Raw genomic sequence first — 27,976 nt, forward strand, 5'->3', positions numbered from 1 at the left:
GCAGCTTTTTTTCCCCACAAGAGACTGAACAACTCGCAAATAGATGGACCCAGACACAGCTCTGGGTAGAGACAATGGGAGATTTACTATTGCATGTATTTGCACCCAGATCTGGTGGCTTTGTATGAACAAAATAGAAACAGAAAATAATTATTTGTTTGCCAACCCCCTGAATATAGGGGAGAAGCACAAAGTTTTATTCATCTGCAAGCTCAGCAGATGTCTGTGGATGAATGGCCTGATTTCAGTCTCATTTTTGAGCTAATGGAGATTTAATATAGCTTGCAGAGCTACGAGATAATTCTGGTTTTGAACGGAAAGAGATTCCATATCATCCCTATAACTTGTCACAACTAAACATTAACCAAGTCCGTGAATTTTGTTGGTGGCATTTTGTCAGCACAGCTTCCGAGGGAAGCGATAGCTCAGTCATTATTTGAACGGCTGCTGTAGTGGAGTCTACCACCACTGAAAGCCTGGAATAATGGCCTGTGTTATTCTTTTGCATCTTTCTCTATACAGCTTTTGAGAGAGCTGTAATTGAAGAGAAATGAAAGGGCAGCCAACCAAGAGACAATACTGCAAGGATCAGTACTGGAATGTGAGACAACATCCTTTAAAAGCCGAAATTTTAAAACTCCTGCTACATGTGTGCTTTTGAAAAGGGTAACATCAATGGAAAAAAACAAAACAAAACAAAAAAAAAACAATCATTTTCCCCCTGATTAAGAAATAATCAAACTAATTTTATTTCCCAACTTCATGTTTATAATCTGATGGCCTCCTACGAAGGCACGAAAAGAAGATTAATGCCTTCATTAGATACCTGTTTTTAATTGCTGTTTTCTTGAGAAAATGCGATTAACTAAAAAGGTGAAAGAGAGACCAGTGGAGCTGAGACACGAAAACAACAAGGTTTTGAGAAGCAGGGACCCTCGGGCGATTTACAGAAAGGTTACAAAATATGAACTGCTGCTTAGCATCAGGTCCCGTGTCAGCTCTCTCCAGTTCTGTCAGTGGTGTAGCTTGTTCCTGGCCTTTGCAGAGCTGAACCACCGCAGACAGCGCTTTCCGTATTTAAGTTCCAAACTCCAGTACTTACAGGATTGCCAGAGGCTTACCGTTGTGCACTGACAGATGTACCAAGCTTAAAATTTCCTCCTGTTTCTACAAATATTAACAAGTAGAAGCTCTCTAAGGGCCTGATCTAAATCTGCTGAAGCCATTTTAAAGCCATTAAAGTCAGTGGGAATCTTTACATCTGGCTCTTGCACTCTTGGATCCTCCAAGTACTTATGTGCACACTTCACACTCACATTAACGACCCCATTGAAGAGCTGAGTTTGTCTTAGCCACTAAGAATGGCAGAGTTCAACGTGGATTTAGCCAAATCTGTTCAGGCTAAGCCCAAACTCAAGCTTTTCCCCTATCAAAGTCACTTCAACAAGAGATTCAAATTCAATTCAACAGAGGTAATTTCACCTCTGAAATTATCTGCGCCTGTGAAGGTATTTGTGATATGCATGGGAAAGTTTGTGCTCAAAACTTAAAATGGTACAGCTGAGGACTGGGCTGATTCAGAGTAAGTTGGGTCACAACCGTAGGAATCATTGGGTCACGAATGTAAGAATATTTCAGGCTACAATAAACAATGTTTCTTCCAGTGCACATCCCGAAAAGATTAAGCAAGTTTATGTTGCTTTTAATGATGGAGAATTGAACAAAAGCATAATTTGGAACCGGTTCTCAGTACTCTTGCCAAATTCTGAGTAAAACATCATTTACCTCCTAAGTGAACATTTTTCTGGCAGTTTTGTATGAATTAAACATTTTGGTCATTTAAAGGAAAAATGTTAAAAATCTGGAGTGTTCTTAAAATAGCTGATCAGCGTACTTGAAATATCTTTTCTGATTTCAGGGAACTCCCCCTATGCATGTAACTGGCTATGAAAACCACAGCTCTTTTGCACTAATTTCAGAGCAAGCTTATGAAAATAATATAATGAGGCAAAGCACTCAGCAATGCCAGAGCATGGGGACCACAACGCTGTAATAGATGATATCAAGATGATGGCAAAATAATGTCACTGCAGTCACTGGAGACTACATTACTATGTCAAGATGATGGCAAAATGATTTTGATGCAAGTCTATTGAAACTGTTAAAATATCCAGATGATTGCAACATATCAGGCAAATTCCCCAGTGAGAGGGACTGATAAAGTTTTTGTTAAAGTATTTCAAATGCACCACTCTAACCTATGGTGCATGGTAAGATCCTGGCTTGCTAATGCACAAACCTGACCCCACCACCATCAGCCGGGGCTCTAAAGGGAAAGCTTTGCCTTTGGTGTGGGAAGCTCTGATCTCTGATGGTCTTCTTAGGCATTTTGGGATGCGTGGCTGATTTGTCTTCTGTGCAGGCACAGCTGGAGTTTGAGAGTGCAGGGACATGGCGACACAGCTGGGCAAAGAAGCTCACTTGCAAGCACGGCCTCAGCCGAGGCTGAGCAGTTCTAGGAGTTTATGCCCCAGAGAGGTGAGCTGTGCCCTGCTGCTCCCCACGTGGAAATGCCAGGTGTCAGCTGAGAATCACAGCCAAAAAAGCTTTCCCACCCTGGAGAATCTTAAACATGTCAAAGGTAAGAGAGTGTAAAGGAAGCTCGAGCACCTTCCCCCCATATAAAACTGTGAGTTAATCAGCAGAGTGGTGACATCTTAGTTGCGTTCATCATTTTTCACCCAAGGGTGCTCCTCCCTCTCCCAGTAGAGAAAGACGGCTCCTGAAAGTCACAGCTGAGCAGTGCAGACAGAGCCGCGGAGCTCCTCATGGAATCAGAGGCATTCACCTGAGCAGATCACAGCAACAAAGTGCATCAGTAACAAGTGATAATGCCTCTTCTGGTTTTTATGGAGGAAAAACTTGCCGAGCAGCAGCCAGCACTGCTCCCTGTTCTTGCCAGCAGCCCCTGCGCTGTAGGAGCAGCGTGCTCAGCAGGAACCCTACGTACAAGCAGCAGGGCTGAGCCCTCAGAAGGTTGTTAGAGCAATTAGTGCAGAAGCAGCAACATTCCTGCTATCAGAACTAACAAGAAGCTGCAAAAGCTGTTTCAATAGAAATAGTCAAGGCTGCTCTAATTATATGTTCTTTGCATAGCCTGGCGAGTACGATGATTTTAGAAACTGGGTTATTCAAGCTTCTGAGGTTACAAATGCTGCTGTGCCAGCTCCACCCACTAAGTAAAAGGTTGCACGCTGCAGTCAGCGGGCTGATTTGGTCAGCGTAGCCACAGCTGTAGGTAACCCAGAAGGCAAAAGGCTGTTCAGAGGATAGCCAGTCAGATTTAGGTCTTGCTAGACTTTGGCTGCTCCACATGTATATTTCAACAGCAGTAAAAAGTGTTTTCTGTCATTTTCCAGAAAGAAGCTTTTACCTTCTGCTTTCTAATCCTGCTGCTCTGACCCACTTGTTCTCCACCTCCAGCTGACAGCACTGGGCTAACCACTGTGTTCAGCCGTGCCCTGGATCCTGGGCTCATCAAGTCTATTGTGAACAGATGGAGCTTGGGGGTCCTACAAATCCCATCTGCTCCTGCAGCAGCCAACATTAGTACTCCTTCAGGAAGAAGCCGAGGTTCCCCAGAAATCCCAGTCATTTTTGTTGCTTTGCTTTGTCACTTACAGGGGCAGATGGACGAGTGGAAGGAGTCGCATCAGCTGTGTGCCTGTCAGCAGTGCTCCCAGTACCAGGCACTCGGGATTTTCCCAAAGGAATACAGACGAGGGCCTTCAGACCCAGCTCTGCTGATGTGGACTTGTGGCTACTTCTTCCAGAGGACTACCCTGACGTAGTGTAAATGCAGCTGGAGAGGTTAGGAGCAGCAGGAGTTCACTTTGCATGCCGCTCCTCAGCTCGGATGTTATCCCATGTGTGCCAGCCTGGATGCAGGAGCACGTTCCCCTTTCAGATCCCTGCCTCAGCTGCCTCACTAGCCTGCATCGAGGGCAGAGCCACCAAGCCACCATCAGCTCTCCTGGCTTCCCAGGGAGAAACCTGGCTGCCTGGGCAGAAGGCAACTGTCTGGAGGAGTGGGAAGCACTGGGAACTCTTCCAAACCATTCAGTCTAGGTGCAGTGCTGATGCAGGTGGTTTACAAATCCCAAATTAAAAAGCCGGGTCCTGCACAAGTGACACAAAGAACAGGTACTTTGCTTTAAGTGACCAGAAGCAAACTCCCTCCATAAGGGGATAAAGCCAAGTGCAAGAGGTTTCTGTGCCTTTCCAATCTTGTTAAGGATTATAACTGGGAACAAAGGGGTATTTGGGATGCTCTGCTCCAGCGATTCTCCACTTCATGAAAAAATGAATTCCAGCAATGTAAACTGGACTGATCTCATGGTCATTTAAGTCATCCAGGGTTAGTCAGTACAGACTGATCAGCATATGGGAGGTTACAGCTGCATCTTTGACACCTTTTCCATTCTCCCATGATTCCATTCAGCACTGAAAAAATCTGATAAAAGTAGATTTTTTTTTGTTTGTTTGTTTTTCCTTTTCTGCTTTTGTTCCCAGAGGGGAGATTCTACTTTCAGTTGCTCTAGCTGAACGATACAGATTCACCAAAATCAGTGTTGATAGCTGTTAAAATTAACTTGTCTGGCCCTCAAAGCTCAGAGATGCAAACCAGTGGTTGGAATACAGGCATCTCTGCTGTTGTCACCCTGGCACCCAGTAGCAAGGAGCACCTGTAATGTGAACACTGTTCTTTTAACACGAAACTAGCTGAAGTAGCTCAATTATTTCCTTTATTTTTCTACTGTCACGAATATAAATCAATATTTTTCCATCTGCTGCCATTTCTAGACTTGAACTGTGAATTTGAACTGTATCGCCTTTCTAACCATTATGCAACCTCTTGACAGAAACCCATTATAAACCTTTCAATTTATTCTGCAGCACAGCTCTGCCAGTGATATTTACATCTATAACATACACATCTCATGCTCTTTTCTTTCCCGAAGCCTCCTTTATTGCATCACAGTTGCACACTGTACTCACTTTAGCCTCTAGCCAAGGAAAATACAGACAAAAGTATACTTCTTAAACATTTTCATTTTAACTGCAGACTTCAGTATTTCCAGTGGGAGGCTCATAAAGATCTGTCAACAGAGAAGGGAGTTGATCTTAACTTTTAATGCCTTTGTGATGCAGGAGACTTGCTATAGATCGTGTTACTGCTGCGGATGTTGGTCTCCTTCCACCAGAGCACACAAAGTGGCTCCACGTGCAAGGTGCAGGCACCCGCACCAGCTGCTTGAAGCGGGGCAGGTGGTTACTACAGAACCGAGACCCTGCCCAAAGCAGGCCCCAGACCATACCGAGGAATTTCCCAGTACAACAGAAGTAGACACTTTACAGTTTAACTGGGAACTCCGCTTGAAATAGTATTCTGCATAGGCCACTACTTGGTCTGCCGTAACACCACACACGTACACAAGCACTCCTTCCTCATACCGGTTACTGGCTAATTGCATGTAGCATCAGATCACACATCTTGATATGTATCTTGATATATCTTGATAACTTGAGATACTTCACAGTATCTCAAAGGTTTTCAACCAGATTAATTGGGAAGAAGCTTAGAATGGGGAAAAGGAAGTAAGTGGGGAAGAAATACATAAAAAATAATTGCATGATGAAAACCAAAAATGGACTTTACATTAACAGCAGTCACACCTGAGAGCAGGGCTTGTCGGCCACAGGTATCACCTTGCAGGAAGATGTGCCAGAAGGTGACTTGTCCTGTCCCTGTAGTTTGGGATCCTGGACCAGAGGAAATATGCCTGCAATGGTTGATTATGGAAAAGCTTGCCCTAAAGGGAAATATTTCCTTAAGTCTCATCAGTCAGTACTTACATATGCTGTGAATCATAAGCATTTAAATCTCTTAAGATTTTTATCCTAGTTAATATCACTGTAGATAAGCTCATGACCTGTTTCTGAGCATTTAATTGTCCTTTCTTGAATACTGGTAAGGTCTCAGTAATACTTTGTTTCCCTCATTATACATGAGCTGGAAAAAAAAAAGTACTTTATGTCTGCGAGCATGAACTCTGAGCAACTTCCCTCAGTGCTGAAGTCTTGTGCAAGCAATACCCAGCTCTGCAGGCAGATGCAGCAGAGCCTCCTGCTCCTCTGACTGGGAATAACTTGCCAGAATGAGAAGATCTTTCCTTATCATGAAAGAAAAAATCTCTTTCCATATCTCTTTCCATATCTTGCATGGCTTTTGGTTTTGTTATGATGAAAGGTGTCTGAGAATTCCCTGATGCGCCTTTTGTCTTACATTCATTATTTTAGCTATCACTATTCTGTCAGATCTAATTTGCCCATTTCCTAAAGTATTCTAAAATAGTCAGGTTTTCCTCAGCTGTTTCCATGTGTTCTCAACGAAAGAGGAAGCTTCGCTTTCAAACAAGTACAGCACCGCTCGCCCCACTCACTGCAGCTTCAGCTGTAGCTACCTCTCCAGCCAACGTGTCTACGTTAGCTAGGGCATGGCTAAGAATAGCCTCCTTTCTTGTGTGCTCTGAAGCTACATGTAGTTATTTCAATTGTGATTACTGAAGAGCTCAAGAACTTGTTTTGCTCTGTCCCATTTGACCAGTTTATAAGAAGGAAGCTGGACTCACCAATTATTACTTTTTTATTTAGTTTTGACCTCCCTCTTTGACCTCCTTCAATATTTTAGTTGTAATGTTTTCCTGAGCCAAAGAAATAAATATGACTTTATTTATGTAACAGTATTCTCACTGACTTATTTTTCTCTCTCGCATGTATATAGCATAATTCAGTCTGCACAAAAGTATAGTCTGTGCAAAGATCTTTGGCTATAGTAGCAGTTGTTGTGCTAATGAGCTGCTCTGCTCTTCGTATGTGTTTTATATCTCGGCATCATGGCTTTCCACCTTGTAGTATTTCAGTACCACATCCAGAAAGGAAACAGGACTGTGCATACAGGGATACCAGAGCTACCCAAGGAGTATGAGGTATCTCATTGCATGCACATGACTAAGAAATGAAATCATGTAATTTTGGTGTGGATGTCACTGTGCTAATAATTATACCAAACTGCTGAGAATGTCCTGTGTCTATTGAAAAGGTGAAAGCCTGGTTCTGCTGAAGTACAGCTTCAGAAGTTTCTAAGAGCCTGGGTAAACTCAGACAGAGCTGACTGCTTGTGCGCTTAATAATAGGTAGTATCTTCTCTCCTGGAAAACCTGCCTCTTGAGTATTTATATAACATTACACGGTGCTAGAAATTAGCCTGAGCCAAAGATGGAGCAATTACTTCCTCCAAGCCTGCTGGATTTATGAGGGGAGCTTGCAGAAAAGCAGAGTCAGTTAAGCAACAATTTGAAATATTTGTTTCTACCACAGGGCTACCGAGGGATCACCCAAAGGGATCACCCAAAGGGCAAGCTACGGCATTTTTGGGGGTAGGAGGTACACTCTGCAGCCTCTCAAGCATACAGTGCATTTGGAAGGGAGGAGACACAGGATCTGACACAGTGAGGGGTGCTGAGTAGAAACCTTGCAGCAATTAGGAAGAGCAGCCAGATAAACTTGCACAGAAATCTCAAAGCAGAAGAAGGAGGTGACCTTCAGGATCAGTGGGAGATACTGGGATGTGCCTCCCATGTGCAAGTAAGAGAGAAGTACACTCAAAGAAAGTAATCAGTCACATCCACATTAATTTCAATGATTTCTACCCTTCTGACAGCACCTGACAGCTAAAATGCAGTGCCAGAGTGGCAAACGTACAAGATCAGGTTTGCAGTCACAATCTGTTTTTTTTTTTTTTTGTGCCTTTACACAAGGAAACAGGGGACACAGGAGCTGATGTAACCCAACAAACAGCAGCTTTACCTAGCTCTGCTCTGGACGGAGCTGACAGATTTGGCTCTGCCTCCTTCTCTAAGTTTTGCTCGTCATATTTCCCTGGTGAAATGAGCCCCACCAGCTACTGTTGACAGTAACCCCGTGGAGACTCCGGGCTTGGCTGGAGCCACGATGAACTTTCTGCTTCTCCTCACTGGGTGTGCCCTGTCCTGCTAGGGATAAAACGGAGCATTCAGCTTGCGTTCACCACAAGGAATAAATAAAACCAGGAAGGAACTGAAGGCTAGCAGAAGAGCAGTAAGTAACAGTGACGTCCGCACCGTGCGTTTGACCCTGGTGGAGCTGGCCCTGTGCCCTGACTCCCTCAGTGTGCACATTGTTAAAGCCTCAGCCCCAGGCGCCCGCTGTGGCGAGAGCCTGATTGCACAAGCAAGTGCTGCTCGTCACCTCTGCCGCAGGGACACGGCGCCGGGCTGCTGGAGCCCCGGGCAGGGAGGCCCAAGCTCCGGCCTTGCTGTAGGGCAGCCATGCCGGCTGGTCCACACCTGCCAGAGGGCTGCAGGAAAGCACAAAACATTCGTTTTTATTATGTTTAAGAGGGAAAAGGCAAACAAACAAAAAGCAGAATTGTTTCAGAGGCCCAGGCGAGAATGGCAGCACCTCACTCCTGAGTTAGCACCAGCTGGGCAGGAGGGGAATGCTGTGCGTGGAGCCAGCCTGAATGAGCACCTTGTGCTGCTGCCAGAGGCCCAGCTGTCAGCACCACCTTTCACCTGAGGCTGCTCAGGCTGGAGGAGGAGGAGGAGGAGCTCGGAGGGCTCCTGGTCACACTGGGGGAGCAGCACTGCTATTACTTGCTGCCTCCACTGCTGGGGGCTGAGGGAGGTCCCAGTAGCCGAGACCTGCCATGGCTTTCTCAAGTGTTCACCCATGTGCCTGCTGCTTCACCTCTGCCTAAGGCTCATCCCTTTAAGGTGTCGCATTAGTGCGGGACGGCGAACACAGAGCCCAGCTTACTGGCCGCGGAGGCTTTTGGCAGGTCATGGGCACAGCCCATGGGGCCTCACCTTGCTGAGGCAGAGCCCAGTGGCCAGGCACAACATGGCGCAGGCTGTGAAGTCACCACAGCGAGGCCCTGCCTCCTGCTGCTTTGGAGCCAGCTTTCAAAATGACTTGAGAGAAATTACAATTTGCAGTATTAAAATAAGATTGCTTAGACAAGGCACTTTCAGATAATCTGAGCTGAGACCATACTGGCCTTCTCTGGGTAGGAAACTCCTGTGAAGGATAATAGGGATATTCACAAAACTACACACGTGCTTTACCAAGCAAAGTGAAGAAGGAATCTATCACAAATATCTGGATTCAGGATCTGATTTTCTGTTACCTGATTAAATGCAGATTTAATTATTTCCCTGATTCAAAGTTAGACACTTGTTCAATCTAAAACACACTAGGTTAATTCAGTGCTCTGGTTTGTATTTAAAAAGAAAACAAAACAAAACAACACTAAACACATACACAACACTACAAAACTAGGAATAAAGTAAGATGGTTTTTGTATATAGGTACATATAAGTACTTCCAGGCCCTCAAAGCAAAAAATAAAAATTAAAAAAAAGGTATACAGTTTTCTATGACATAGTTCAAATCAGTGTCTTCTATAATCACTATTTCAAAGGCATACGAAACCAAAAATGTGATAAGAAAGTGAGAAATGGAGTTTTTAGCTTCAAACAGAAATAAAACCTTACTTCCCACTTCTGTTCTGCTGTTCTACATTACAATTAAATGACTATTTTCATTCACGGTACTGTGAGTTATCATTACTCAGAACGTAAAAGCTAGCTTGTACTTCAGCAGAAAGACTGCCCGGTTTGGAGGAGGGGATGTAGGCTTCTGTGTGTATTTGACTAATAAATGGAAGTTGCTTGAGAAAAGGCATGAACGAACCTTCACGATAAAAATCAGGGTGAAGCATGAAGAAGTATCAGGGCTAAAACGGCTCAGGGCTGAATACATTAACTGAAGACCTGCATCAGTCTTCCAATTTTCGGTTAATTTTTTATAATATTATGCTAAAGAAAGTTAGCCTTGAAAGCCACCAGTGGGAAAACATACCGGTAATCAGAAATATAAGAACTACACCTACAGTGTTAAGCTGTTATTTTCAGGAGTCAGCATGCTTGTACTCTGCCTTGTTTTTTTTTTAGGAAAATCACCTTTTCACCTGCTGTCCTCAGCCCCACAGAGGACTGGGGGAAAGCAGGCAAGCAATGGGCCTGCCCTGCTCAGAGCTGCCTGTGGAGCCCAGTGAGTGTGGGATGGGCACATCTGGGGCTGGTAGCTGGCCGGTGGGAATCCCATCCAGGAGCAAGGGGGAGAAGGAGCTTGGCTATGACCTGGGTTCCCCAGGTTCTTCAGGGCGCACTGCCTTTCATCCCCAGCTTGTGGCACCTCCACAATCTAGAGCTTAATGCACATAAGTTCTACTTTGCAAGTGAAACATTATTCATTAACAAATCTGATTAAACTGCTAATGCAGTGAGCACTAGCACAAGTTCAGGAAGACAAATAGTCTCAGTGGTGCAGTGTTTGTGAGGAACGTTACCCGTAAATGGATTTTAACTATTTAAATTGGCTCCTGTTCAGAAACTATGAAAATACATAATGGAGCACAGAACACTTCATTTAGCTCACTGTGCTTAATGTGAGGGAAAATATCCCCAGATTAAGACTTTAGAACAGTAATACACACAATTCTGCAAAGATATCTGTTTTGTAGCCCCACTCTGGAAATTAAAAAAAAAAAAAAGCTATACCTTCCCCCCTCCCAACAGCATTTTACTGATTATTAAAAATTTGTCAGTAACTAGTATTTCTGACCATGTGTAAGAAATTTAAGACTCATTCCTTACAGACTAAGTCATGTTCAAATCCTGGATTCCACAAGTGTACACTGTGGCTTTGCTGCTATACTGGTAAAATTGTGCTTTCATCCCTTAATAAGAGTCATGATGCTTTATATTGTGGAGACAAGTTATTACAGGCGAATTTTAGCTTTTATCTTTTTACTAAAGCTGTATTTTTGCCACTTTGGCTGGATACAAAGAGTGAGGAAATAAAAGCTCCCACTGACCACAAGACATCCATGGCTTTCTCTCATCGCACATCCCTACTTTTCCTGTTTCTCAGAAGCCTCACATCAAACCCTGTACACAGGTAACTCTGAGGTTAATCCATGCAAATAAAACAGTCTTCTCCAAGCTAATAGCTAGTCCTGCTAGATCATGCCCCTGCTAAACACAGGTCCACACCGAGACCTTTGAGAGGAACCTATTCCTTAGCAGTCAACCAATAACCCTGTGCCTCCAGCCCTTTCATTCCCCACCAAGCAGCTGGGGAAGGGGCAGCAGCCCATAGCACTGCCTTGGGAAGATCGCTGCCCGCATCTTACTGCCTCTCCTTGATCCCTATCTGTGTGGTAGTAGGTGCATGGCATTGACCTATTGAAATGAGCTATGCCAATGCAGAAAGAACACTTCAGAAATTATTTCATTGTAGAACAGAGAGCTCTGGTGGCTTCTGTACAACGCCAGCTCATTGGTATGCAAGTTCTTCATTTTTCAGGTTACATAAGAGTTTTAAACCACAGGTGGTTTTTTTTTCTCTCTCTCTTTTTATTTTTTTTTCCCTCCTATCATTGATCTTTTATTTCATTCCCTGGAACTCAAGATGAGTCCCAGACTAAAAGTACTGGGATCAATAGGAGCGTTGACTAAATCAGAGCTGTAAGACCAGGCCCATAAGTTCTAGAACAATTCTTGCAGCCTGAGAAATATTGCCAGTCAAATCTCCCAGTGATAACGAGCCGCATGAACCAGCTGTTTACGGTGGCCTGATATAAACTTTCCAATATAAATTCACTCTTTTCCTCTTATGGAAGCCTGTTTCATATGTTTGAGTTTTGTTTGATGGCAGTCACAGAACCAAGCAGTTCAACAATTCTGAAACATCTAGGGAGATAGAAATCAAATGGTGCTCAAGCTAGTTAATTAAAACGTTTCAGAATCTTTCACCTGCAGTGTCAAGCTGTTTTGTTAAGTGAAGAATTGAGAGACTAACCGAGCAGGTGCTGCTGCAAGCACAGATTGCCATACAAAATCACTTTATAGAAGCCTATCAGAAGTAGTCTGACTACAGGATCTAATAGGGAGGGCAGCGTATACTCATTGCTTCTCATTACCTGATTGTGAAATCTTTAGTTAAAGAGCGCTCTCGCTGAAATCAACAGGGACTTTCCCGGAGTAAGGCTGCCGGATTGGGACCACACTGTGCCATTATGGTAGATATCACAAAAACCAGGCTGCTTACATTATGGTTTTCAGCGGCCGCATCTGATCTGAAGCCAGATGAATTTAATAGAATGCTTCCCGTTGATTTCATTGCAGGCCAGATCAGGAGAAGAGTCACCACATGGCTGGCTCAGGATAAAAAAGTAGAAGGAAGTGTCCTTGGAGTTGTTTCACAGGTTGTATATATCTTTTTTTCCCCAGAAAGAATAATTATTTATTTAAGGAACTATTAAGTGATAGCACAGAAGGAAAAAAAATCTAACCTACAGTTGGCTTGGATAAGGTGAATAGACTCATGTTTGATATTTCAGGATATCATTTATTTATCCTTAATGGAAAAGAGGGTTAGAAAGGTCAGAAGCAAACATCTGCACACCTGAGCAGTACTAATGCTCAATCTATGCTCAACCCACACACACAGAAAGACCAAGGACAGAGCTTATGATACCTATTGTCCAAAATCTGTTCTTCTGGAAGGTCTTTTGAGCCTTGGCTCTGGAGGACCCCCTTAAAATCACTGCCAATGTACACAAGCAAGAGTATTTGCCTTAGTCAACAATTTCCAGGACAGAAGCCTTAGGCTTCATGATCCTTGGGGCAGACACTGTCAGTTACCTGTTATTGACATAGTGTTCATGTGAGGAGGCTCCAGTCCTAGCTGGGATTGTAAGCAATAGCATAAAAACAAGCAATATATAAATTACCTCAAGGCTAATGACTGGACTGTTTAAATAGTCAACCCTTCTCAGATAAGCTTAAGCAGAGGGAAACTGGAGAACATTTTAAAAGACTTCACAGAAAACATTTACTTACAGAAAAGATTCTCTCTCTGAAACCTTCACTCTTGATGCACAATCCCAGTTTCAACTTACAGCAATAAAAGTGATAACTCAGATCAAACAGTGCACCGAGGTGAAACTTGTTTTTCCCAGGCAGCTAGCCTTCTCTTGGAGGTTCATCTTCTCTAGGATAGAAGCACTACCTCTTTCCCATTGGTACAGATTTGCATTATGGTAAGCAATTAAAAAAGTTACCCCAGAAGACACTCATTTTACATGGGGAGGAAAGAGAAAGAGAGAGGAGAAAAAGAAATATGACAGAAAGATGGATGTGCAATGAAGTCTTTTTCCAGCTTATCTGTGTTGCCATAAGTGAACCAAAAACCTAGAAAACTGCACATCTAGTATCAGCTACACTGTTTCATATACTTTTGCAGATATAACTACAATTTACAAGTGTTGTTGGGTAAGATAAAGGATTATTATTTTTTGCTTAATAGTACCATGAAAAGATAGTGCTACCCCAAGCCACGTTCACTGCACCACTATTTGATATGTTAGCTTCCCAGGCTCCCTAGGACGCATTGCTGCCAGCTACCATCTCCCAGATGAGCACAGCAGTCAAGACGTGGCTTTGCAGATGAGCTTCTTTATTTTTCAGAGGCAATCTGTCCTTCCAGTTCCCCTGTGCCTCTATTTCCCCACTTACGCCACAGTACTACAGCACTGAACCAGCTGCTAGGCTTAGTTCATTCAGCTCTGGTCCATACGTGAAAGTACTTTTATGAAGAGCAGGAGAGGCACAAATATTATTCTGATATCATAGGTATCACTACCATTGTAAGACAACTCAGCATGAGCTTTTCTTTCCTTTCATGAAAAGGGAAGAATAAATGTAACTGTCCTTCTGGAGGGGTTTTCCTCAGGGAGCAAACCTAGACCTTCTGCACCGGAACATCTAAGCACTACTGCCTCATGTGAAAGGACCCAAAGTATTAGACAGATGAGAAGGACTAGCAGATTCAAGCCTCTATGCACATATAATTGGGACAAAGAGACGCACTAGTCAGGATTACACATGCATGCATAATAATATGTTCACCCAGTGATTACTGTGGAGAAAGCACAGCCCATCTAGATCTGTAACAGCTACTGTGCATGCACACAAAGCATTACTCTCTGCCTTATTGATGAACAGGAATGGAACAACTTTTTTTTTTAAAAAAAAAAAAAAATCACTGAAGAGGACAAAAAAGCATATGCTAAGGTATGATTGACAGCCGCCATAATGGACTGTCATGTCAAAAGAACTGCCTTGCTAATTCTCTTACATAATGAGCTAGATGCTAGGCTCTCCTTGCAAGTTTGATTGTGCACCCTTCCATCAATCTTACCGACATCTTGGCATCTAAAATACAGCAAAACCACTTAACAAGGGCTCTTTAAACAGGCAAGAGGAGGGATGTCTCTGTGTATTAAATGTGATGTGGAGGTTGCTATGGTAAATTTGAGCATGTGAACATTGCAGAGCAAAATTTCACACCGGTGGCTAGAGCCTAGGCTAGCCATGCCTCCAGGTTCTTTAAGTGTACTTGGACTGCATTACCTCAAGAATGGAAGGAATATGGCTCTGGTGCCACTTTCATAGGAGGGAGAGGGAGTGCCTTTGTCTAATCCTCATTTTCTTGTGTGTGTGCAGATCCCTGGGGTGTTGATGAGGAGTATCTGAAATGGATTGTAGCATGCCCTCTCTGCAGCTTTCAGATACAGGGCTCCGTCCCCCAGACTCCTTCACTAAGACTGGAAATATATACATGCGTTTCTCTTCCACTTCTTTTCCGCTTCGGCTGGTTGTCACAGTTACATAATGCTGCCAGTTGAAATCGCAGCTCAATGGCGTTGTTAGGCAACTCGGTTAGCTTTATTTATTGAATTGAAAATTGCCATATAGGTGTTGATTATCTGCCCTAGAGTCCTGATGATTATAGCTCTAACTATTGGCACTTCCTTTATTACCAGTGCTCTGACTTCCCATTTTGCTTGCTAAATTTATAATCCACAGAGCCCCTTCAGCTGTGAACTGCTCCCTCCCAAGCAATTGTAGATTAATTGCCAGCTCCACCCTAGGGCCCTGTAGTGGAGGGGGATTGAACTGCACATCAGAGAGCCAAGTTTAGTGTACAAACATTTACCAGGATTTACAGTTCTCTGGGTTATTTCATGCTTTCCTTTTACAAGAAGGTCCACAGGAAGCCTACTTGTTCCCCAGCTCCACAGTGACATTTCTTTGACTTGTTTTGTTGTTACTACTCATTTATGATCACAAAGACACCGCAACGAGTAAAGTACTACCACCTAACTGGTAGCTCCGCTGTGGCCCAGTGCCTCAACAGCACATAGAAGCCACCACCATCATGCCTGCTATTTTATCCAGCAACTCTGCACCTGTTTATCCAGGGATAATTATTGCTTCCATTTGTTCCATGTTTCCAGTTCTTCCTATTTCTTCTTGTTCACAGGCATCAGTTTTAAGCATCAGCTCTGTCCACGTTCCCTCCATCCCCCCGTTCCTTGTGGTCAGACTGCAGCATTCCCCTCCACAAAGAATCATTTTTTGCATGCGTGGTCCCATTGTTCTCACTTTGAAAATAAACCTGACAACTCTGAGTGCGAGGATCATACTGAACAGTCAGAACTGATCAGCATTTGTGCTCAGTCAAACCAGGACTTGTCTGCCAAAGGATTTGATTTTTGCAGCCTTCCCCCAGACTTTCCTCTTCTAAACACTCGGCAGGTTACGGCTTCCAGAGCTCACGCACACTTGGCACCCCTCACTAGAGCCTTCCCTGATCTCAGTAGCACCATGCTTTTGTTTAAGCACTTTTAGTAGGACCCTGAACTTGGAAACATTCAGAAACAAATTTGAACTTGGAAACATCCTGCAACCTGGGAACGTTTCCCTAAGGCACCCCAGTAGCTCCAAAGATCCCCATCTCTTCGGTAACACCACCAGGTAGGCCTCATCCAGCCAACCAGCCCACACGTAAATAACTATGGAGCATCACTGCCCTTCTCAAACAGCTTGCAGTACCATGTTTGTTTCACCTTACCTCATATTTCTCATCTTTCAGGCTCCTCCAAGCTCAGGACCGCTCTTGCTCAGCCATGCTCACCCCACTCCAGGCCTGCAGCCTCTCTCCAAGCAGCAGCACCCAGTCGGCCTCAAGGGCTCTTCCTCCCTGCAGGGCCCTCACTTGTTCCATATTTGCTGCAGCTGTTGCTAAATTAATCCCTTCAATGTTCAACTGGTAGAACTGCAGGGTATGTACAAGCTTGTGGCTGTATCTGGTAAGTTTGTGAGGGGTAGAGGTAAGTACAGAAAGCATTTTGAAAGCATGAATAGAAGAGGTGAAGTTTTCACATCCAGATATTTGCTCTCACAGGTTGGAGCAGTTTTCCCACACACCTCTCTGCAGAGAAATTGAAAGTGAGAGAAGGATTGTGCCTTCCCAGTGGGCCAGATCATCGCACAGACCGATTCCCCCCCCCCCTTTTTTTTGTGTTAGAGTCTCTCTCACTTCAGTTGTCATTCAGGGAATATCTTATTTATTTATATATATATATATTTGTATATTACAGTTGTATATCTATTCTACTTCTAGCTTTGTTATTCTGAGTTCAAAGATGCTTCCACTTCACTGTATTGTTGTTTTTGTGTTTAAGAACTCCACAAACCAGCAGTATGTGACTTGTAGTGTGGTATTTAATACATTTTTACATGAAAGTTTGCTTTGTGGGACTTTCTGAATTGCTTCTACTGAGGGAAATATCTTAAGAGAAAAAAAAGGTTCATGGCCATCTTGCCTTGTGTTAGCATGTAAAACCACCTCCCTACTTCCTTGCAACTCTGTGGTTTCTTCTACAATAGTAGAGATTAACAGTAGCAGGTTATCTATTTTTACTTTCTTAGAAAGAGAGAATCATGGCAGGGAAAGAGAAGAGAAGCCAGCGACAATCCCCTGATCAGCCAACTCTCCCTAGATCAGATGCTCTCTGTCTGTGAACATCTGCCTTAAAAGACAGCACCTGTTCAAAAATATACCAATAATTAAGTGCTCATATGTCAAATATCGCATGGGATGCTTAAAAGTCGGTAACAATTGTTCCCTCTAAAGTAACCTGGCTGTATCTTTAAACTGAAAGGAACATTCAAAAGCCAAAGCTAGTGCATCTGCTTCAGTGGTTGGAACGACAGGACGGTGCATGTACAGCCATGAGCACATTATAACATTTGATATTTTTAATCAAATCCCATTTTAAGGTGCAATGTGTTTTACTCTGGTAAAGGTCATTTTAGTTACAGTAGCATTAAGGGTTTTCAATAAAACATTTTAAATGCCAGTTATATAACTGCTTTTAAAACATTTAACAGCCACATTGGTTACATGACCTGAGACAAAGGATATTTTCTCAGCACTTTGATATATTGTGCCTAGATTATCCTTATGGGAACGTTCAGTTCCATAATGGCCTCAGGCCATCCCATAATATGTGGTGTAGGATTTTTTTTCCCCACCAAAACAATAATTGCTAATGAAGCCAATGGTGATGGAAGTTCAATGACATGGCAAGGGATCGAGATTGCAGTCATTAACAGCAGCAGGCACTGGCCAGTACCAGAAGTTCATCCAGCACTACGCAAGGACAAAAAGGCAGCAATAAAGGACGGACACACACTGATCTGTGTCTTAGCTCTGCACTGTATGTTAAAGGAGAACAACTCAGGTAAACAGAGGTTCTTTCCTCCTTGCATCTCCTGGAACACTGCACCAGAAAGGAATACAATCTATAAAAGAATATGAAATATAGAGAGGATAAGGTAAGATGTATAGGATACAGCTTCAGGCCGTCACAGCCAGGTGTACCTGGATGCATACAAAGTTGTTCCACTCCACTCTTCTTTAACAATGGTATAAGGGGATGCTGGGAGATGAACAAGCTCCATTTGACATACACAAGACTCAACCCAGATCTTATTTTTGAGGGTAGACAACTGCTTCCCACTGGGCACTCCATGGGACAATGTCACTAGAACAGCATTTTCAGCTGTGGCACATCCCTTGCCAGCACTCAGATTCTGGATCTCATTCCCAGACCCAGACCCAGCAACCTTTTGACTCAGAGGCGAGGCTCCACAAAGCGAATCACCACGAGCCAGTCAACAGGGCCTATTCCTCTCTGTTTCTCTCCCTCTTTTTCTCTTACTTATCATTTAAGATTTTGTCTTCTTGTGGTTAGAAACGCGTATTCATGTGGGATCCTGGACTGTGTAGCACGGCAGGGGTTGGCAGGTGGTTCTTGCCATGCTTCTGGAAGTCTGCCTCATCAGACCAAAGCAAGTGGCTCTTGCCTGGCAAACGACTGCTAAATGCCAAAACTGTATTTAAAATGCAAGCTTTCTGAAGCCCCTCTTTTTTTTTTTTTTTTTTCCTTTTTCTTTTTTTCCCTGTAATAAAAATAAACTCTTTGTCGCAAGAATGAAGTAAAAATGGCGTATCATGCCTTTCCTCCTGCTTTGAGCAGGAGGTACCAGATGACCTCCTGAGGACACGTCCATCCTGAATTATTCTAAGAAAATTTGTGTATTACTTCAAAAGCAATATAAGTAACAGATACAATGACAATCCTTTTTCAGAGCTCCTGGGAGTCATGTCTTTCTCAGTGATTTCAGGTTGTAATGAAATTAAGAAGTTGCTGTGTTTCAGAATAATATCTTCCACAGCCAATTTTATCATGAGCCAATGAAATAAATGTTTCCAAAGTGAACAGCTGGCATCTCTTTTCATAAAAGATTCCCTTTTAGAACACTATTTCCAAACAATATTACAGTGGCTCCATTCACATGGCTATAGTTCAGACTGTGTCAATACTTCTCTTATAAACCTTGTTTTTCAAGGGTTTATAACTTTACAGCTGAGCCATAATTAGCTGGGATTTGAGTTACAGCATAAGAGTTCAGTCTGTCTGTGAGGACATTTTTGCTAATATTAATAAAATCAGTTTTAAATTATAGAAGAGTAAAGCTTAGTGCTTTAATGCATAAAAAGGATTCTTGAACATTAAACAGCTTTGATTTAAAAAAAAAAAAAAGGAATTTTGGCAAGTGATTAGAATATAATCTCCATCTTTTTTGTTCTTTTCAAATAAGTAGACCAAAAAAATTGCTTTAGAAACTCAGTCTGACAAACATACGGAAAGTTAAAGTTGATGATCTCTCCTTAATTTATGTTGTTATAAAGAACAGGCACAACGGTCTCATTAAAAGGCACAGAATCAACCAAGGCTCATATTCTGTGGCTTTTCTCCAGTCTTACTTTAGTCTTGCTGCCATGTAAGCATAGTTTTTAGTACTTGATATCATTTTGTTCGAGTATTTTACGACAATACCAATTTGCATCTTGCCTGTGGTTTTATGGTCACTTCAGTCTGAGCTATTAGCCCGGCTTTCTGTACTCCATGTTTCCAATGCCAGTCTTAATTACAATGCGAAACAAACACCTCCTGTTTCCCATTCCAGCCGTGCCGCACTGTGCTCCACTGTGAGCCCAGCTCACCATCTGGGCGTGAGTCAGCTCTCGCTTCTGTTCCTGGAGCTCTCCTCCTGCGTCAGGGTTTCATGTGAAGGAGAGCCCTGTTCGGTTCCTGAGCTGCGTACCTTAATCGCAACCTCTCCTGGATGTCCCAAAAGAGCTTTCTGAAAATCCTAATGAAGTTCCATGAAATGAGGCCAAGTAACTGATGTCTTTACACAGAAACTAATTTGTTCATAAAGACTTGCCCTTTGCATCACAGATTGAAGTATTTGGAAAACATACATGTAAATGAAATGAGAAAATGGAAAAGATATGCTGAAGTTGGTCACTTAAAATGGCTTTTTCTAGTAGGTATGAGCTCTTATGAGAGGCCTAATATGACAGACTGGAGAGCCAGTAGCTCTCTGAAGCCCTAGGATGGCTCTGGTCTGGTATCTCTCCTCCCCTTAACCCCTCTGCAGCTCTCCTCCCCTGTGGTTTCACTTTGGGTTTCACATCCCTACTCCTGTGACAATTTCCATGTCAGAGTACCACAACCACCCCAAGACCTAACCTTTAAGTTTCTTTAAACTCTTCCTAACCTTTAAGTTTCTAGGTTTAGCCCTCTTAATTTCTACAATGATCATATTTAAATCATTCTTTTCATGCAGACCGTGGGCTCCTGTGCAATATTCACCATGGTGCAGAACCGCTGGCTGCTCATTTCTAAGGTAAACCAAAGAATCACCCAGAAGGGCAGGCACTGCATGTGACGGACTCACCTGAGACCAGCACAGGTTCAGAGAACCATATACTGACGTTGTTAAAACTGTTATCGTCATCAGGAAAAAATATGGTTTGAGAAAACCTATGGTCTGGTTCTCTGCAGTGCCACCAGTTCTGTCTCTGCCGGACTGCTCCTGATGCCACCCTGCTCTTCTCCCTACCACTGCACTGAGCTTGTGTCCTCCTGAAGGCGTTACAGTCTTCAGACGCCAAGGAAGGAACAGTGAGAGAACACATACTGAGAAAAAACCTTCCAGTCATGTACAGGATGGGTACAACCTGAGAATGGGTCATTCACAGACCTCAGAACTGCCCCTCTGCATCAGTAAAACCACATCTCACTCCTTCCCCTTTCTTCCCCCTGTTATCTAGGCACTGTCAGCACTTCCCTTCTTCCCTTACCAGCCAGTTCTTTGTATGCCCTGAGTTTGGCACCCTAATCTTCATTAAGCTTTTACTTTTCCTAAGGCTTTTCCTAAGTAGAAAAGAGACTGCCTTAGCAGAAGGATAAGTGGGGCCATTTGAGAAGATGCCTATTTTTATCTTCATATGTTATCTCAAACGATGCTGAGCAGGGCAAAAGGCACCGAATTTCACCTCGGCATTACAGCACTGTGGAAACAAACATGCATCTTGTTAGAGTGTAAACAGCAGCCACAGAGCTCCCCTTGTTACCCGCGCTGACGGATCTGTATGATAATTGCCGGCTAGGATGACTGTGTCCCTCTCAGGCCGGAGGTAACCGCATTATACAGTCAGAAGCCTCGCTGAATTCTGTGGCCATCAGCCTGCACAAAAACACGAAGTTAAAATTGTTTCTTTGAATTCAAACGGGATCAATACCTCTCAGGAGACAGATGGGGTTTTCTTTGCTGCACTGAAAAAAGAATCAGTGTCTGGAGTCCTGGCTCAAAGTACTCATTCAGCTACAGAACAACACCAGGAAAAATCAGCAGAGAGTGGGCACCTGCTCTTTTCCTTGATCAGCCCTGGATCTCAGAATTTGATGTTTTATATAAAGGGAGCTTGCTGTTGCTCTTGCATGCTGCTTCTGTAACGATACAGTCTGGCTCAGGCAAGAAGGGCATGTTTATTCTTTCTCGGAGCTTTTTCATTTTTACTTGTAGCTGAATCCTCTAGGTCAATTGTATCTGCAGGGGTGGGAGAGGAATTTAATTGCTTTTACTTCCTACCTTCATCTCAGGGTGACCAGTCCATTAATAATGCACAGGAAGCGACTAAGAAATGCATGGTAGATTAGGGATTAATTGATATTTGGAAAGATTTCAATCCACATTTGAAGGAAAAGGTTACACACTGTAGTCCAGCTCTAGTTACTATTTGCATTTGATTATTTTATTATTTCTTACAGCCCTGCTTCTTCTGGTTTTAGATATGTTTTCCCCCTTCCTTGGCTATTTATGAAGAATTTCCTTGTTTATTTCTTGCTAGAGATGTCTGTCACATTTCTGATACATGCCACCCCCTATCAAATAAATAAATACATTTATCTGTATTTTCCAGTAATTATGTTTTTCTCTGCACTGACACTGCCCACAGTTCCTTTATGAGCAATTTGACTTTCCAAAACGTTATTGATTTCTGTGCTTGGAAGTTACAAGATTAATAGCTTTAGAGGCATAAGTCCTTCAATCCTGTCACCAAATAGGAGCTCCAAGCTTGCTTCAGTGCCTGCTGATGTGCTTCAACACATCATTTTTAGGAAGAGACGTGAGCTAGGCACTGCTCAAATCAAGAAGGCCCTAAAATACAGGAAAGAGATGGTTAATTGCAATGATGTTGGGGCCGAAAGGTAGGATTTAGTTGGTTTGAAAATGACTAGCATGACGCCTCGACTAGTTTTGCCTAGATTGCCCCATTGAGATGGAAATGACTTCAGTAACTTTTTAGCGGTTTTAAAGAGTGCAAAGCAGCTAATCTTGACTCTAGCAGTCAGGAGCCTATGAGAAAAGACGAGAAGAGCCAATAGAAAAGATGTATCAGATTCTTTAAAGACCTTGAAAAATTCACCCCGTCTTCTCCTGATGTGAGTTACATTAAAAATAGACTAAAGTTCGGAATATAACACAGATGTCCAGTTACAAGCACTTTGATAATGTTAGGTGAATCGGACAAAGACCTTTTGAGGCCCCCTGGTGCTATGGCAGCTTTTATGATGGTATTTGCATTGAAGAGTAATGGATTCTCCTAAGCAGCTAGAGGCAGACAATTTGGAAGAGTTTCAAGCTACTAAATGCACACCACAGAGAGACACTGACGACTGTAAAATTTGAGTGGCCACCTCAATTTAGCACTAAAATGTCAAAGGAGAGGTAGACCTGCATTGCATGTGTTGTACCACGAAGAATTTGGAATACTGATCACAGAAATCTATTTTAAACTATTTTCTGCTCCTAAGGAAGCAGAGCTAGGCTAGTTAGCAGAGGGTGGTAAGATGCAGTGTGTGAGTAAAGTACAACAGTGAGGATGGCTCTCCATGGCAGTAATCAACTTGGGACTGGAGAAGGTCACCTCCCCGTCACTCAGAGGAAGTAAAGGTCACATCTTAAGTGATTTTTGTTGTCCTAACAGTGAGTGTTTTGCACCCCAAATGCAGTTCTGTTTTTTGTCCCCCCCCCGTCTGACAGCCCAAGAGGAAGGGACAGTCGCTGAAATGTAAAAGGCATCTCAGGATGATGCCCCGGAGGAATCTTTGCTCAACCTCACCGCATCGTGGTGATAACAGCTGCTGGATACGCCACCGTGTTTCCACTGCAGGACATCTCAACCCAGGCTGCAATTTTATTCAAAAATCCACTTTCCGGTGAGTAAGAATGGTAAGCGGCATATCTTACAGTATTAAATTAAAAACGCATACTATTTACAACTATTGTTAGGAGCTGTTTTCAAAGCCCTTTAGTATTTTTTATCCATACAGGTATTTGGGGAAAATTATTCCTTCTGGTTTTATTAACCATGTGTTCGGTTAAGGTTACCTGAGTTGCATCTCTAAGTCTAGGAGACTTCACAAGCACTACCTGCTGATTTATCTGCTTTGGCTGTTTAAATAAATGAAGAAAGAATTGTAAACTGTAGTGGTGTCACGACGGGGTAGTTATGTTTTATTTTAATTAAAATCAGGGTCTAAAAAAATATTTTATTCATTGGTTATCTACCTGGGCGTGCTTGGCCTACTTTTTTCAGGTACCTAGAGATTCTGCTGAAGTCTTCATTTGCTCGGTGTGCCAAATCCACAGACCCGCACTTTGTATAATGCTCAGGCTGCAGACACGCCTTCAGCCAAAGGAAACTGAATTCAGTTATCACAAGCATTTGCACAAGGCCTGTCTTGCTTTTACACAAATCTACTTTTTCTTTCTCTGCTCTGCTTTTTACAGTCTCCACGCTCTGCAGCTCGCTGTGGTCACAAGCTCCCACTGAAGCATTTGAGGAGAGAAGGCTCCGTGAAACTTCAGCTGCTATTTTGTTTTCCACCTGATCTCTACAGGACCCCAGAGACAGTCACGTACAAAGCTCTGGCCCCAGTGGGTTTTCTGGCATAGAGGAATGACCAAGAATGACAGAAGTTAGTGGAACTTGAGAAATCATTACAGCACACAGCAATACCAGTCCTTAAGTAGTCATCTGGAAGGTCAGCTGAAGACAGTGGGACAAAAACAGTAACGAAGGCCAATCTCTGTTCCTAATTGCCAATATATTCAGACGTACGTACCAAGCAGTGAAGGAAAACAGAACTAAGGAATTCGGAAGAACTGGCTTGTAAAGAGAAGCAGGCCAACTACCCTTTCCTTCCTAATCATAATGTTTTAGTACAACAGAATAAAATGGCATATAAAAAGGTAATGTGCATTTTCTTCAAGGACTTGTTGAAAATATAGTACGGTATCTTTGTAATTTACTGGTAATGTGTACACAATGTAAAAGATCAGGAGCAGAGAGTACTATCACTATATTTAGAGATAATGGTGCTTTTCTTTCATAGGCTTGATATAAACTTTGATTACATAGCATTTCTTTAATTTGCTGCTATTCAAGAAAACCCTTAGAGCACTGCAGCGAGCAATGCCTCTCTTTTACATTTGCATTTTTTAATTTGCATTTTTTAATTTCCCAGACTACAGCTCCACACCTACACAGGCTTCCCCTGTGGGAGGGAAGAGAATATTTTTCAGTATGAATGATACTGTTTCTCTTCTCAAATAGCTGTAGTTATTAATTCCAGAGATTTACAAAAATCGCTTTGCTACCGTATCACTTAAGTGTGGAGCTTTTTTCTAGCTGACATCAGATGCCAATCTGTTGCTCCACCGGTACCCATTCTAAGTAGGGCAGCCAAGCAAGAAGTTCAGCCTGCTCCGACGAGGAGCTGTTGCATTCCCTGCATACCCCACGGTGCCACTGAGCTCCGGAAGGGCCTGGTGCTTTTAGAGGAAGAGCCACTGTGTCCCTAGCACATCCAGCTCCCCGTGGCACCCTAATGACAGGAAGCTAGACCGGCACAAGGACACAGGTTCCTGCAGAGCCAAGGGTTTAGGGGCCTGAATGTCGGCGAATGTGGGCTTTGCAGGCAGAGTCTGTGCCTAGGTCTTCAGGTCTTTACAATTCCTGTATCTAACTCTTTGCTCTTAAAAGCCTGAGATGCTAAATTTGAGACATGACATAAACAGGGAAGGTAACAAGCAAAATTGGTCCAGGAAGAGGGATGGCAGCAGTAGGGCCATGGCTTCATTCAGGGATTTTAGCCAAGTGCTAGTGCCTGTCCATGGGGGAGTGCCTGTCTCCAGAATGACTCCACACAGAGGCTGAGGCAACAAAACGAGTCGTTGATTTGACTTTCTCTATCCAGAACCCTGCAAAAGAAAATTTACAAGCACAGTATGTCTTCCCAAGACTGAACGTTTGCTCACATAATAAGGTTAAAAAAAGAAGAACTTGGAAGATTTTATATAACTGCACCATCTCATGACACCTGCCATAACAATATTTTATTTGTCAGTCTTTTCTCATCCTTAGTCTCTTGAAGCTTGACTAGGTTACTGCATCAAAGGGAAGGAGTAATAGTATCACTTCAGATAAAAGAAAAAAGAGAAGCGTGCTGTGTACAATCTGCCCATCATGTCACTTCACAGTTACGTTAACCAAACAGCCAACATACCTATGAAAAACACACAGCCATATAATGTGGCAATCCACGTAAGCTAGAGCTTCTTCTCAGGTGTGGTAAAAACGCTTCATTCTTACATGGTAGCTGTAGTTCAAAAAGATTTATGCAGATTAATTAATGTAACATACTTTATGCACGTCAACTCACCAAGGCAGAGAAAGATTAAATGAATGGCAAAACACAAAATTTAATAGACAAGGGAAGTGGCAGAGCAATAAACACCATGGAACTCCTGGATTCGAGAATTAAGAGAAAAAGACTTAATACAACTATTTCCTTTCCCTTTCTTAAAGTACGCATTTCAGACAGCAAGTTCTGCTGTGCCCAGCACTGAGCACATCGTCAGCTCTTTGCAAGTACTGAGCTGAATAAATGATGTTAACTGTAATCCCATTCCCTTGTCCTAAACCACTAAATCTATCAGAATTTTAAACCTTCATATTTAACTGACTTTGGTAAAGATAACTCTGCAAGTGCATGTTAAGCTGTGATATCTCAGCACTACTAATTAATATGTAATAATAATAATAATCATGACTAATAATGCTGCTGTAATAAGGATTTAATCCTACAGATCATTTTTATGAAAGCACTTTGATAATAATGATTATTTATTCTTACAGTGCATTTTTCACACTAGCAACTTCAAGTACAGTGATGATTAATAAAGCTAAGGAAATTGAGAGATATATAAAATAGCAAGCTTATGAGACTGCTGATGTGCCGATCTTATTAAATAAACATTAACAAAAAATAGAGCTGTAAAGGAGATTCTCTTGGGGGAGGGAAAACAAAACCAACAAAAACCAAAACAACAACCACCAAACCAAACCAACCCCCTCGAGGCTATGTCAGCAGGATTGAATTGACCTGTGTATCAATGTCATTTCCATTGTCACTCTAGCAAACAAAATAAAATAATAAATAGCACTTAGTGAGCTGCAGACTGGGCTGTCAGCTGGTGTAAATGGGTGCATTGGCATTAATCTAAAGCAGCTGTGCATCTGGCCCTACATTTTCAAAGGGCTGCAAAAACATAAGAAAATACCCAATATGTCTTGTCCACGATGACTTTAATGCAGAGCAGAGGAAGGTTACTTACTGTCAACGTTCACACACTCGAGCGATGGCTGATATATATATCTGAGCTACTTAGCTGGATTAGGCATCCTGAGATGTGCTAGGCCGTTTTTGTCTGCCCTGACTGTGATTTAAGTTCAGGAGAGATGCCTCTTGCCTTCCTCCTCTCATCTTCCCACTGCTGCAGGCTAAACCAAAGGCTTTGCTATGACCCAAGTTAGATTCCCATGGAAATTCACAGTGTGGCAATAGAGAGAATTCACCTGGTTCAAAAAAAAATCCCCCAGTAGGGATCCATTTAGCCTGCAAAGCATTACATGGGCAGCATTTTGCCAAAATAGCTTAGAAAGGAAATTACCTGGGCTGGCACAATTTCTAGCAGCAAAGGAAATCTTTTGTAGGGTGGCTTAGGTAATTAGAGAAGTCTCATCAGCAACAGAGCAGTTTCTAGACTCAGAACTTAATGCTTGTCAAGATTTTGCTAGCTTGACTTTCTTGGCAGAGCCTTGGTAGAAGAGACCAACCTTAAGAGAGGTTTCAACAGAAAAGACCTCCCACAGAAGTAGAAATTACTATGGTGGCAGCAACTTTCTGCTTAAAAATGTCCCCTGACTACCTGCCAGATCATTGATGTGAAAGCAGAAAGAAAGGGATTCGGGGACAGACAAAAGATGAGAGAAGTCCCTGAAAGGAGGTTTACTCTGACATCATGTATACATGGAAAACATCCACATGGACTTGCTCCACAGTGATGTTCGCATGCTGGCATAAGGAAAGCAGAGAGGGGAGCCCTGGGTTTTGTAAGGAGTTATGTGCTGGTATCCAAACACCAGGTATGAGGGAGAGAGGAGCGAGTCTGTGGAAGAAGAGCTGGAGGAACTTATTGCAGGGGAATTCTGCAGTTCTTTTTCCTCCACTTCTTCCTCTTTATTATCATATTTAATTAGGCAATTTGGGAAATGATTGCACAGAGAAAGATAGAAACTCCAGGTAAGCAGCCACCCTCTGATAAAACAGAGGCCCAGCCCACGGCCAGGAAGGCGACACGATGGTAAGAAATAGCTGGCGCGCTTTGAATACGTACTGTGTAAACACTGTCTGAGGCTCATGGAGTAGTGAATGGAACCAACCATCTCTTTGTGAAGGGGATGAACAATATTTCATTCCACATAAATATCAAGAGTAGCCTCCAGCAACAGAAATCAAATCTGAATAGGAAGAGATCTTAGCAGATCTAATACAGGCTTTCGCCAGTACTGGTTGATCCTTCTTTAAACTAATTTGTGAAGAAAAAGAACAAAGGGCTGGATGTTTCTC

The 27,976-nt window shown here is 42.8% G+C and overlaps 1 protein-coding gene and 2 long non-coding RNA genes across 3 annotated transcripts in view; 1 reads left to right on the forward strand and 2 right to left on the reverse strand.

Moving 5' to 3' along the window:
* The window catches only part of MAMLD1 (mastermind like domain containing 1), a 254,146-nt gene that overhangs the window by 97,140 nt on the left and 129,030 nt on the right, over window positions 1-27,976 (reverse strand). The gene's annotated exons all lie outside the window — the stretch shown is intronic.
* On the reverse strand, window positions 726-16,336 carry LOC137863807 (uncharacterized). Its single transcript, XR_011101157.1, has 2 exons — window positions 16,147-16,336; window positions 726-4,179 (listed from the first exon to the last, which is right to left on the reverse strand). It is a non-coding gene; the product is annotated as an uncharacterized lncRNA (long non-coding RNA).
* LOC137863808 (uncharacterized) lies at window positions 16,184-24,238 on the forward strand. Its single transcript, XR_011101158.1, has 4 exons — window positions 16,184-16,384; window positions 20,280-20,339; window positions 20,498-23,231; window positions 23,793-24,238. It is a non-coding gene; the product is annotated as an uncharacterized lncRNA (long non-coding RNA).

Source organism: Anas acuta, chromosome 13 (genome assembly GCF_963932015.1).
Source record: "Anas acuta chromosome 13, bAnaAcu1.1, whole genome shotgun sequence".
Taxonomy (NCBI): domain Eukaryota; kingdom Metazoa; phylum Chordata; class Aves; order Anseriformes; family Anatidae; genus Anas; species Anas acuta.